Genomic DNA, 11707 nt, shown 5'->3' with positions numbered 1-11707 from the left:
CCATGAGCTGAGGGGCTTGTAGAAAATGTCTTTCCTTGTTCCTTCCCCCCTCCCCCTCTCCCATCCTCTCAGGCTTCCAATGTTGTGCATACATATTCATTTATTCATGAAGCACTGAGTCTTCATTGCTGTGCTTGGACTTCCTGTAGTATGGAGCGCAGGGACTACTCTTTAGTTGTGGTGCGCAGGCTTGTCATTGCAGTGGCTTTTCTTGTTGGGGAGCATGGGCTCTGGGTGCACAAGCTTCAGTAGCTGCTGCTTGCAGGCTTTGTTGCTACCTGGCATGTGGGATCTTCCAGAACCAGGGATTGAACACATGTCCCCTGCATTGGCAGGCAGATTCCCAACCACTGGAACATCAGGGAAACCCCCATACATGTTTTTTAATGAAATTTTATTGAGTACTTACTATGTCTCAAGACCTGTGCTAAGTATAGAGGGGAAAAGATGAACAAAACAGAATTCTCAGGAGCAGCCCTGAGAGAATGAGTTTGTAGATATGTGTTTGAAAAGAATGAAAGTCATTGTTAATTGTACAATCAGACCTGGAGGGTTCTGAGAATTGGGGAATGCTTTTTATTTAGATGAGTCTTCCCTGGTGGCTCAGATGGTAAAGCATCTGCCTGCAATGCGGAAGACCCGGGTTTGATCCCTGGGTTAGGAAGATCTCCTGGAGAAGGAAATGGCAACCCACTCCAGTACTCTTGCCTGGAGAATCCCATGGATGGAGGAGCCTGGTAGGCTACAGTCCATGGGGTCGAAAAGAGTCGGACACGACTGAGCGACTTCACTTTTCACTTTTATTTAGATGAGTGTAACATGTCTACTTCTGGCTGGCAGATTCATAATTGAAAACAAAATATTCTTAGCTGCAAAGGCCTGTGGATGTTCTCAAGGCAGGAAGCTTTCAGCCCTAACTGAACAGAGTAAATCATCTTCTATTTTTTACCAGTAGGGGGCGACAACACAGTGGATTAAAGTTGGACCTTGGGGGAGGAAATCTATAGAATACATCTAACCTCTTTATACAGAATGTGGGTATATAAAGTGTGGGAGTTGATATATATGTATATGTATGTATGTATATATATATGTATATGTATGTATGTATGTATATATATATATATGTTCCCTGGTAACAACTGGTAAAGAATCGGCCTGCAATGGGGCAGACCTGGGTTCAATCCCTCTGTTGGGAAGATCCCCTGGAGGAGGGCAGGGCAACCCACTCCAGTATTCTTGCCTGGAAAATCCCCATGGACAGAGGAGCCTGGAGGGCTGCAGTCCATGGGGTCGCACTGAGTCGGACATGCCTGAGCAACTGAGCACAGCACAGCAAGTGTGTGTGTGTGTGTGTGTGTGTGTAGAAAGCTGTTTCAAAACTTTGCAGTCTATTCTCAGGGAGTAGGTCCTTAGGTTAGCAAGGGAGGAAATTCACATAAAGAAATCAGGTCCAGTATAAAATCAATGGGCTTTAGGTTATTTAAGTTACAATTGCAAGAGTCTAGGGGACCAAAAAACCTAACAAGAGTATTCCTCAGTGTTAAGACATAGTGTATCCTTATGGCCCAGTTGATCAGAAGTATTTACAGGGCAGCTACTTGGTGGTTCTCCCTAGAAGAATGGAATTCAAAGAAGGCCACGCACCTTCAAGAGAAATATAAATTTCAATATCTTTTTAATTGAGCACATGATAATGAGATTAACATTTTTTTCTGAGATCTACTTTACAAGGTTTGGAAGGTAAATGGAATCTGCAGCTGCTACTTCTGTAATAAATTTGGGCTACTGGCTTTCACAAACCTCTCTGTCTTTGAGAAAATGCAAGATGACTTCCATCCATCAATGACTTTCATCATTGAGTTGTTTTACTAATTGATCATAAACACACATGAGCTGGTGGCACTTTGTTGGGGTCCTGAGGGATATGGAGGTCACAAACACATGTTCTCTGTGCAGAGGGCACTTGTAATTCGGTTAGATACGTAAAACATGGGAACAAATGTGCCATTTAATAACAATGGAAAGGGCCAAATGGGTGATTTGATTGGACAATTGGGGTGACAGAGGACTGTCCAGCACAGGGGACGGAGTGTGGGCCTCCTGTCAGCTGGCACCTGGCTCTTCCTGGGCTGGGATGAGCCTGGGCAAGTCCTCACGTCACTGGGAAGCCAGTGGGGCTCCAGGGACAGAATGCTGGGTTTGATTCTAGAACCAGCCCCTCAACTCTGTGGGAACTTGGACAAGTTCAGCTCTCTGAGCCTGTTTTCTCATCAGTCAAGTGGAGATTATAGTAACAGTGCCACTTATGGAGTTGTTTGTGGATAATCTAGGTAATCCATGAAAAGTATTTCGTTGACTGTCTGGTATATTGTTGGCTTTTAGTATATTGATGGTACCTCAGCTTCCTTTGACTTCTCTGGTGGCTCAGACTGTAAAGAGTCTGCCTGCAGTGCGAGAGACCCAGGTTTGATCCGTGGGTCAGGAAGATCCCCTGGGGAAGAAAACAGCAACCCGCTCCAATACTCTTGCCTGGAAAATCCCATGGATTGAGGAGCCAGGCAGGCTATAGTCCATGGGGTCACAAAGAGCTGGACACAACTGAGAGACTTCACTCACTTCACAGCTTCCTTTTCTGAAAATGGGTGATAACAATGACCCATAATTTCATAGGGTTGTTGTAAGGATTAAGTGTAACAAAGGATATAAATTGCCCAGCACAATTCTCAGCACAGAGAAGTATTCGAGAACCACTATAGGTGTTAGGAAAGATCACTTCATGCCAGGATAGTCAGGGGAGGATTCCTGGAGGAAAAGAGTCTTGAAGAATGGATGCTCTTTGGAAAGGATACAGGATGGGACATTTAGGCAGGGGTACTGACACACAAGCAAAGCATGGATGTGGGAATGTGAAGGATGTACTCAGTAGAAGGTTCAATTTAGTTCAGTCGCTCAGTCATGTCCGACTCTTTGCGACCCCATGAATCGCAGTACTGCAGGCCTCCCTGTCCATCACCAATTCCCAGAGTTCACTGAGACTCACGCCCATCAAGTCAGTGATGCCATCCAGCCATCTCATCCTCTGTCGTCCCCTTCTCCTCCTGCCCCCAACCCCTCCCAGCATCAGAGTCTTTTCCAATGAGTCAACTCTTCTCATGAGGTGATCAAAGTACTGGAGTTTCAGCTTTAGCATCATTCCCTCCAAAGAAATCCCAGGGCTGATCTCCTTCAGAATGGACTGGTTGGATCTCCTTGCAGTCCAAGGGACTCTCAAGAGTCTTCTCCAACACCACAGTTCAAAAGCATCAATTCTTTGGCACTCAGCTTTCTTCACAGTCCAACTCTCACATCTATACATGAGCACTGGAAAAACCACAGCCTTGACTAGACAGACCTTTGTTGGCAAAGTAATGTCTCTGCTTTTGAATATGCTATCTAGGTTGGTCATAACTTTCCTTCCAAGGAGTAAGTGTCTTTTAATTTCATGGCTGCAGTCACCATCTGCAGTGATTTTGGAGCCCCCAAAAATAAAGTCTGACACTGTTTCCACTGTTTCCCCATAGAGCTCCCGAATAGAGCACCTGATCAAATCAGAAACTTAGGCTGCTAGACTCAAGGAGAGCCACACTGCAGTGGCCAAAACTGTGGCTGGGCCCTGAGACAAGCCTTTCCAAAAGCAACTTCCCTCTCAAGGCCTCAGCTTTTGGGCTGGTTGACTTGAACAGGAATGATTCCTCATCATGGATTCTTCCAGTGCTAACGTTCTCTAAGTCAAACTTTGTCCCACAGTGGATTCTAATAGATACATAATCATAAACATACTGTTTACACAGCCCTGGAGGACTTTGACATTCACTTGTGATGTCTCAATGCTGACCCAGGAAAAATGCTTCAAGTTCTTCATTCATCCTTTCATTCCTCTGTTCAACTCTTTGTCCATCAGATGTTTGCTGAGCCCCTACTACATGCAAAACACTTTAAGATGTCAGGGCTTTCTTTCTAAAACCAAGATCTGACCAGACACAGCCCTTCTGCTTTCGGTGACTTCTCATTGCCAATTGCAAACTGCGGGCCATGCACACCATGTTCTTGCCCACCTGCATGTTTCTGTTCACCCCGTTTCTCTGTCTGGGTTATCCATCCTCATGGTCCAGATGCTCTGAAATGTCCCTTCCTCTCCGAAGCTGCCCCCAGACTTATCTTGGTTCCCATCCCCGCCCTATGCTGGCATATTGCTCTTCCTTCTGTGCTCACACAGTGCTTTACACCAGCTCTGTTACTGAGCTTGTCACCTTTTAAGTTAGTTCCTTGTTTTTGTAGCTTTCTCTCCTGGTAGACTTTTAACTTTAGGAACAGTGTTTTCTTCATCTCTGTAACCTCAATATCTAGCCTACCGCTTGGCACATGAGAGGTGATTAAATGTTTGATGAATTCACTTGTTGAAACGTTGAAAGTGGATGAGAGTGGTGATATGCATAATAAAGACAATAATAGTAACTATATCATATATTTCTTACATGCTGAACGCTGAGCCAAGAGCTTTATATCCAATATGTGCTCTGTTTAGTTTTAATCCTCACACTGCCCTGGGAGGTGAAGGGCATAACGACTCTGGAGTCAGAGAGGCCAGGGTTTGAATTCTGGCTCCCTGAGTGCCTGCAAACTCCTGCACTCTGTGTTCTGCATGAGGAGGTTGCCTAGGGGTGAAGAGGGGCCAGCTGCAACCTCCACTTGCCAAGCCAAGCACTCTGGAATGGTCATGTGTCTGACTTTTCTAAATGTAAACAAAAGACATCCTTCAGGCAAGCACTGGCCTTGTCTGACTCTACCCCTTGCTGGCTGTGGCCTGGCATAAGTTCCTTACCTCTGCTTTTTGCCTTGACTTTCTCATCTGTAGAATGGGGCTATAACACTACCAGCCTTAGAGGGCTTTTGTTTGGGTGAGGTGGGATAACACATGTAATGGCCTTGGCATTTGTCTCACACTTGTATTCGGTATATGTTATTGTTATTATTAAGTAGGAGTAGCTTTATTTGTCAAATAAAAGAGAATTTTGAGAAAAAAGAGTTGGCAAAGAGCAGAACATGGGGGCCTTCCTCCATTTAGAAGGAACCAGGAGAGTGGAGAGCTGCAAACATTAACAGAGTGAGTTAGAGGAGAAACTGGATGAATGTCAAGCACTTCTGAGAAACTAAGCTGGAAGAGGCTGAGAAAAATCCCCTGGATTTGACAGTTAGAGGTCATCCCTGGTCTTTGAATGAAAGGTATCAGACTAGCAGTGGGAGAGAAAACTAGGTTTCTGTGGGTTAAGAAATCAATGAGTGATAAGTAGAAATAGCAACTCTGGCTTATTCGTCAGAAATTAAGTGGTGAAGGGTCAGAGACAAATATGTTGGTTGCTCTAGGGGGATGTAGGATGGATAAAGAGCTCTCTTTCTTGGACTTTATTTCAGGACGTAGGCATCCTCTTCAAAGGACCAGATCAGTGGAGCTCTCAGGGAATGTGTATGGACCCTCTGCCACACCTGCACCCTAAATCTGTTTGGAAAATCTGTCAATCTCTCCAGATGCCTAGGATGACCAGGAGGAAGACTTGCTTTAAATATCCAACTTCTAGATGGGTTTTTTTTTTTTTTTCATTTAAGGAAAGAGGAGAGTTGAATGTATTTTTTTAGGCAGAGGACAGTCGACAGAACACAGGTATAAAACAGGGGTCAGGATAAAGCACCTAGTGGAGGGATTCGCTGTGGGGGGTGGCGGGATGGGAAAAGAAAGGGTGAAGACTCATAGGCAATTGAGGGGTGTAGCAGAAGGAAGTTGGAGGACTCTTTGGATGGTTTGTCTTTCTTGGAACAGAAAGAGGCAAGTCCTGCCAAATGTACAATGAGGGAAAGGTGAAGGGCTGTGCAGTAGTCAGGATAGGTTATGTGCTACAACAAACGAGCCCTGAGTTTTAGTGGCTTCACACAACGAAAGCGGATTTCTCTTTCCATCAAGTCCAGTGAGCATGGGGTTCAAAGTGTGCAGCGATCAGGGACTCGGCCTCTGTACGTTTTATGGCTCCTCTAGGATCTCAGAGTCTTTTCCTGGAACTTCTGCTCAGCTGGCAAACACAGGAAAAGAGAAAGATTGTGGAGGTTTGTGCAGGAGACTTCAGAGGCCACTCCTGGAAGTGTGTGTTCCACTGGCCAAACCTACTCCTACCTGCAAGGGAGGCTGGGAAATACCATCAAAGCACGTGTACCATCCTGTCCTGCCTGCATGCCCAGTGCCTGGCAGTGCCAGACCAGAGTGGGTCTCAGTGAGCATGGCTGAATAAATGAACATTACCTCATTTGCTCGTCATGACTTTTCTATATGGGCAGAGACCTGGTGTCCTAGATCTGAGTGAAAGGTTGGGCTTGGTCCTGTGACGCTGCTGTGTTTCAGGGATCCCTCATACTTTCTGTACCTGTACGTCAGTTACTTGATATTAGGTGAACTTGGCAGAGTGATGCTGACTTGCTTTCAGGGAGATAAAGATCAAGGTCTTTTTTCTAAAGCCTAGTGCTATAACAATTTGAGCTAATCAGTCAGAAAAATATATTAAAACAACCCCTGAGCCACAATTTCCAACCCAGCCCATGATATTTCTAGCCAGATCCTACCTGAACCAGCCAGTCCCAAGATGAATAGACAAATTGCTGAGATAACCATCCTCTGGTTAAGCTAAATAGTTCCTTTTCAAACTTATTGGTCACAAGTTATCACTGATTCAACTGCATCCTAGAGGAAATGTTTAAAACCCAGGACTGGGATTAGTCTTCCCCATGGCCTTTATAATGGCCCTTTTTATGGATAACACAAGCTCTAGAAAGAGAAGGAAAGCCAGCGATGTGAGTCATAGCTTCCCTAAAGGACAAATGAAGTACTCCTTATCGGGCTGGTAAAGCTTGCCTGCAAGTGGAGCATGACGTGGAACCGCGTCAAGTAGGGAATGCCAGGGATATTTTTATAAACAACTCCAGAGATATCAACAATGTGGGCCTGGTGCAGAGATTCCCATATTTGCAGATGACATTTCACGAACAAGGGTGCCCGCGAATGAGAGTGAGTGCCAACGAGCCCAAGAAGGAAGAAGGAAGCAGAGGCAGACAGTTATAAAACAAGTCAGTGTTTCAGACCTAGGGGTGCACGTAGATCAGCGCTGACATCTCTGACTTGGGCAGCCTGGCCCAGGGCCGCAAAGGTGGGTCTGTGTAGCTGAGTGCCGGGTCATGCAAAGGGGGATAGGGTACCCAGTGTCAGAGGCCCTGCCTAAGCTGAGGGGACCACAAGCATGAGGGCCCTGATGGTGAGGAGATGGGCATCACATCAGTGGAGCCCTTAGGGAACATGGACTGTTCCCTTCCACTGGAACCCCAGTGTCTAGAGAATCTGGCCATCTCTTCAGACTACTGAGATGGCAGGGAGGGTGACTTATCTCAACCACGCACCTCAACAGGACTGTACTGAGCTGCTCATGATAATGTAACTCATTTCAAAACAACTGTGGCGTGGTGTCATGCAAAGAGGCCGGTCTTTGGATCAGTGAATTCTAATGCTCCCAATTACCTCTTCATAGCTGTGTGGCCTTGGGCAGTTTATTCAGCTTCTCTGGACCTCAGTTTCCTCTTCTATAGAAAGTAATTCTATTCTGCAGGTTAGCAAGGATTTCATGTTATTGTGCATGAAAAGAGCCGAACCCCCTGCCTAGAAAACACGGGGTGCTTAATAATGTCCCCTCCCTTCTCTTCAGGCCTTACTCTGGGCTAGGCTTAAGCCACAGGGCAGCCCTGGACCACCTCATTGCATCCTTCCTACAGTGCCCACCCTGTCCCTGGCCCACATGGGCCTGCAGATGGCTCCAGCCGACCTCCAGCCTGGTGGTTCCAACTGTTCCCAGGCTGCGATCAAGATCCAGACCCAACACACTTATATTTCTCTGTTTCTTGGAAAATAGTAGGCAAGAGTCTAGCAGGCAAAGGCTCAAGGTTGAGAACCTCTTCCAGGCTTCACATAACAAACCACAGTCAGCCTCATAAATACAGGCCGCAGTGGTTGGGCTGCCCAGTCCCTCATGTCTACATCTATCAATGTCCACACCAATGTCCAGACTTGCAGTGAAATCATCTAAAACACAGTGGCTTGACCTCAAGGAGGGTTGAAAGTCAGGCACATTGATACCATGTAATTTGCATAAGTTGAGCTGGTTTAAAGGGGAACATGTTCATGGACAACCAGAGGGTATTCTGTGTTCTTGAATGAGGTTGCAATGTTGTTTATTATGGTCTAGAGAACCCTTCACACATGCATGACTCTAAGCTAGTGTTTATTGCACAGGAACATCTCTGGATCACTTTTCCTGGCACCTCTGGGAATGCTTACACACACTAAATTTGGGGAACCCTATCCTTCCTCCTTGACCTTGTCTCCTGTCTCTCTCTCACTCTGCTTCAGCCACCCTGCTCATCTTACTTGAACTCCTACTCCAAGCTTTCCCACCTGGAGCCTTGTTCCCACCCTTCTTCCTGCCTGCGATCCTTCTTCTTCACCTCCTCCAGGACTCATCAGAGAGCCTCTTAATGACTACCCTTTAGAAAAAGGCAACCCACCTCTGTCATCAACAGAGGATGAGATGGTTGGATGGCATCACCGACTTCAGGACATGAGTTTGAGCAAGATCCAGGAGATGGTGAAGGACAGGGAATCCTGGCATGCTGCAGTCTGTGGGGTCGCAAAGAGTTGGACACAACTGAGTGACTGAACTGAAATGAACCTCTGTCATCCTTTCCTTATCATGACAACTTTTTTCCCCTTAGAACTTAGCGTCAGACCTGTTATGCTTTATTTATCATCTGTCTGCTCCCCACTGGAATGCAAGCTCCACAAAGACAGGTTTTCACTTTGTTTACTGCTGTCTTCTCAATTCCTAGGACAGCCAGGCTCCTAGTAGGTCTTTACTTGGTGGAGAGGTATTGGACTTGATCTTCAGTTGGTCTGTTGTCAATATAGTGAATATGTAGAACGATATCATTAGTCACATTATGCAGAAGAGCAAACTGAAGTTCAGAGATGTTAAGTGACTTGCTTAAGATCACCAGCTAGTTGGAGGCAAGGTCAGGACCAGAATCCAGGTATTCCAAGGCTTGATCTGAGGCACTGGCTGAGAACCACATGTGTCTCATTAACGCCCATTTACTAAAGGAGGACATTATGCCTTGTCTTAAAGACTACCTTTGAATGGAGCAGTGACTCCATTTAAGCTTGACTGATTTTTGCTCTCATGGACTTGTCAAAAATTGGAATCTAGGGGTGTCAGGCAGAGACTAGGGTTTTTTAATAAAATCAATTTTTAGTTCACAATCCTCTACTCTGAACTCTGTTTATTCCAGGTCTAATGCAGAAAATATACACACTAAAAAACAAATTAAAAATAAGTGATAAGTGAGATAGAAACTGCCCAGGGCTGTCAGGAACTTATGTGCCATGCTATGTGGGTTTGAGTAAATATTTGCTTTGCAAGCCAAGAAGCAATATGTATTTACTGAGGCAGTCTCTGGCCGAAGGGCACATATGCTAGCTACTTCTGGGATTTGGCATAATTTCTCCCGAGAAGTGTGCACACAGGCCTAAGCATCACGGTGTTCTGAAAAGGGGAGGCAACTTGGTATTGGGACACCTGGATTCTCCTTTGAGCTCTGCCCCTCTCTTGGTCGGTGAATCTAGGCCACATATTACCCTCTCTGGACCCTTTGCCCTTAACAGGATCCTATAACTTCAAGAGAAAATACCAATAGTTTTCTGATCAGCAAAATACTGGGATGACAGAGAGGGAGGGAAGGTGGGAGGGAAAGAGAGAGAGGGCTCTGTGTACTTTAGCTGTCTCTGTCTTATGTTTTTTCCACGGAATCAATTGTTTTCTTCATTTTTTCCCTGATACTGTTAGGGGAAGCACGCTGATTGAAACCGCCCACCCTGGCCAGGCACCATAGTAACCATTTGCATGAGTTGTTTTATGACAGGAGGTCCTGGTAAGGAACGGAACTAATAAGCCACCAACCAGAAGAGTTCGGGAAAGGTCAAAAGGAGACACCACCTGTCCAACCACCTCCCAGAATCCTTCTCTCTGGTGTCCATCTTGGCTGAACAAGGTGTGCACCACCAGGAAGGACTCTGAGTCAGAATGATTGGCTAAAGACAACCCAGAAACCAATCCCATCACCATAAAACCCGAGACTGCAAGCCATGTGACAGAGCTGTTCTCCTGGGTTCCCTTACCCTTCTGCTCTCCACCCAGGTGCCCTTTCCCAATAAAAGCTCTTGCTTTGTCAGCACATGTGTCTCCTCAGACAATTCATTTCCGAGTGTTAGACAAGAGCCCAGTTTCGGGCCCTGGAAGGGGTCCCCCTTCCTGCAACAATACAAGCATCTGTCTTCCCAACAGTTTGTAGCCAACACCAGAACCTTCTGTGGGATTTTGCTCTGCTCTTGAACGAGAGCTAGTACCTGTGCCCGGGCCCGTCTGGCTTGGGGAATTAGTAGTTGACTATACAGGGTGAAGGGGCTGGGGCTGCATGAGTCCTCTGTCAGAAACATTACTCTCCAATCCCACAAGGGGAAAGACGTTCATTGCACATCTGCACACATTCTTTCAGAGCCTATTTATTGACCTTCTGCAACCAGGACATGCTAGGGCACCAAGCTCATGAAGCTTCAGGTCTGGTGATGGAGTGACGACTAACAAACCAGGCACATTGCATGTTCCCAGGACACACTACAGAAGCTGTATCCATAGTAGGGCTAACTAACTCAGACCTGTCTCTAGGGGGGAATTCTAGCAAACCTTCCCAAAGTAAATGATGCCTAAGAAGTTATTTAGGCAGAGGTAAGGAGGGAGGAAGTGTCTGAGGGTGTAAATGTATGTAAATACAGAGGCAAGGGTGGGAGTGGAGTGTGTGTGTGGCTGTGATGGTGGGGTTGTTTTTATTTTTATTTTTTGGCCACACTATATGGCATGCAGGATCTTGGTTCCTGGACCAGGGATTGAACCCACGCCCCCTTCGGTAGCAGGGAAGAATCTTAACCACCAGACTGCTAGGGATGGCCCTGTGGGGTTGTTTTTTAAATAAGGCAGGAAGCCCAGGGGCTGGAATGTTGAGTGAGGGGAGGGGCAGGAGATGCGGTCTGAGAGGAAAGAGGGTGGATCTTGCCTCAAGTTTCACTAGCCTCCAGAAAGAGTTTGGATTTTGTGCCCAGGGCAGTGGCAGGTTCCTGGCGTTGGGGAGCATCAAGTTGAGATTTCCATTTTGGAAAGCTCACTTCCACTGCAGTGAGGAGCCCCCTCCAGAGGCAGGCGAGGCTGGAGGACCAGACACTGGGTAAGAGGAATCGCAGCATGTAAGAATCTGTTGCCTCTAAGAGCAGGTCCAGGCTTTGGAGTTCCTAGAAAGAGCGTTGGTTCCTTGTCTTTTCTCAGACCCCTGTGGTTCCTTTTCTCCAGGCACCACAGCATTCTGCAATTGGATTTTAATGAATTCTGGGGCTTCTGTCACATTAGAACAATGGGATCCAACCCTTTTGAGAAAGAGGACCCTTTGTTAACATGAAAGGCTTCACCCTCATGGCACAGTTGTTATGCTTTTAGTATCTGTTAATTGAGAAAATACCTAAGAACAAAGCCTCTGT

At 46.2% G+C, this 11707-nt stretch overlaps 1 long non-coding RNA gene across 1 annotated transcript; it reads left to right on the top strand.

Moving 5' to 3' along the window:
• The first annotated feature begins 7167 nt into the window (after positions 1 to 7167).
• On the top strand, positions 7168 to 10356 carry LOC132344897 (uncharacterized). Its single transcript, XR_009493964.1, has 2 exons — positions 7168 to 7229; positions 8480 to 10356. It is a non-coding gene; the product is annotated as an uncharacterized lncRNA (long non-coding RNA).
• The last annotated feature ends 1351 nt before the right edge of the window (positions 10357 to 11707 follow it).

Source organism: Bos taurus, chromosome 3 (genome assembly GCF_002263795.3).
Source record: "Bos taurus isolate L1 Dominette 01449 registration number 42190680 breed Hereford chromosome 3, ARS-UCD2.0, whole genome shotgun sequence".
NCBI classification, from domain to species: Eukaryota; Metazoa; Chordata; class Mammalia; order Artiodactyla; family Bovidae; genus Bos; species Bos taurus.
The sequence above is the reverse complement of the archived record's forward strand: the minus strand, read 5'-3'. Positions and strand labels throughout refer to the sequence as shown.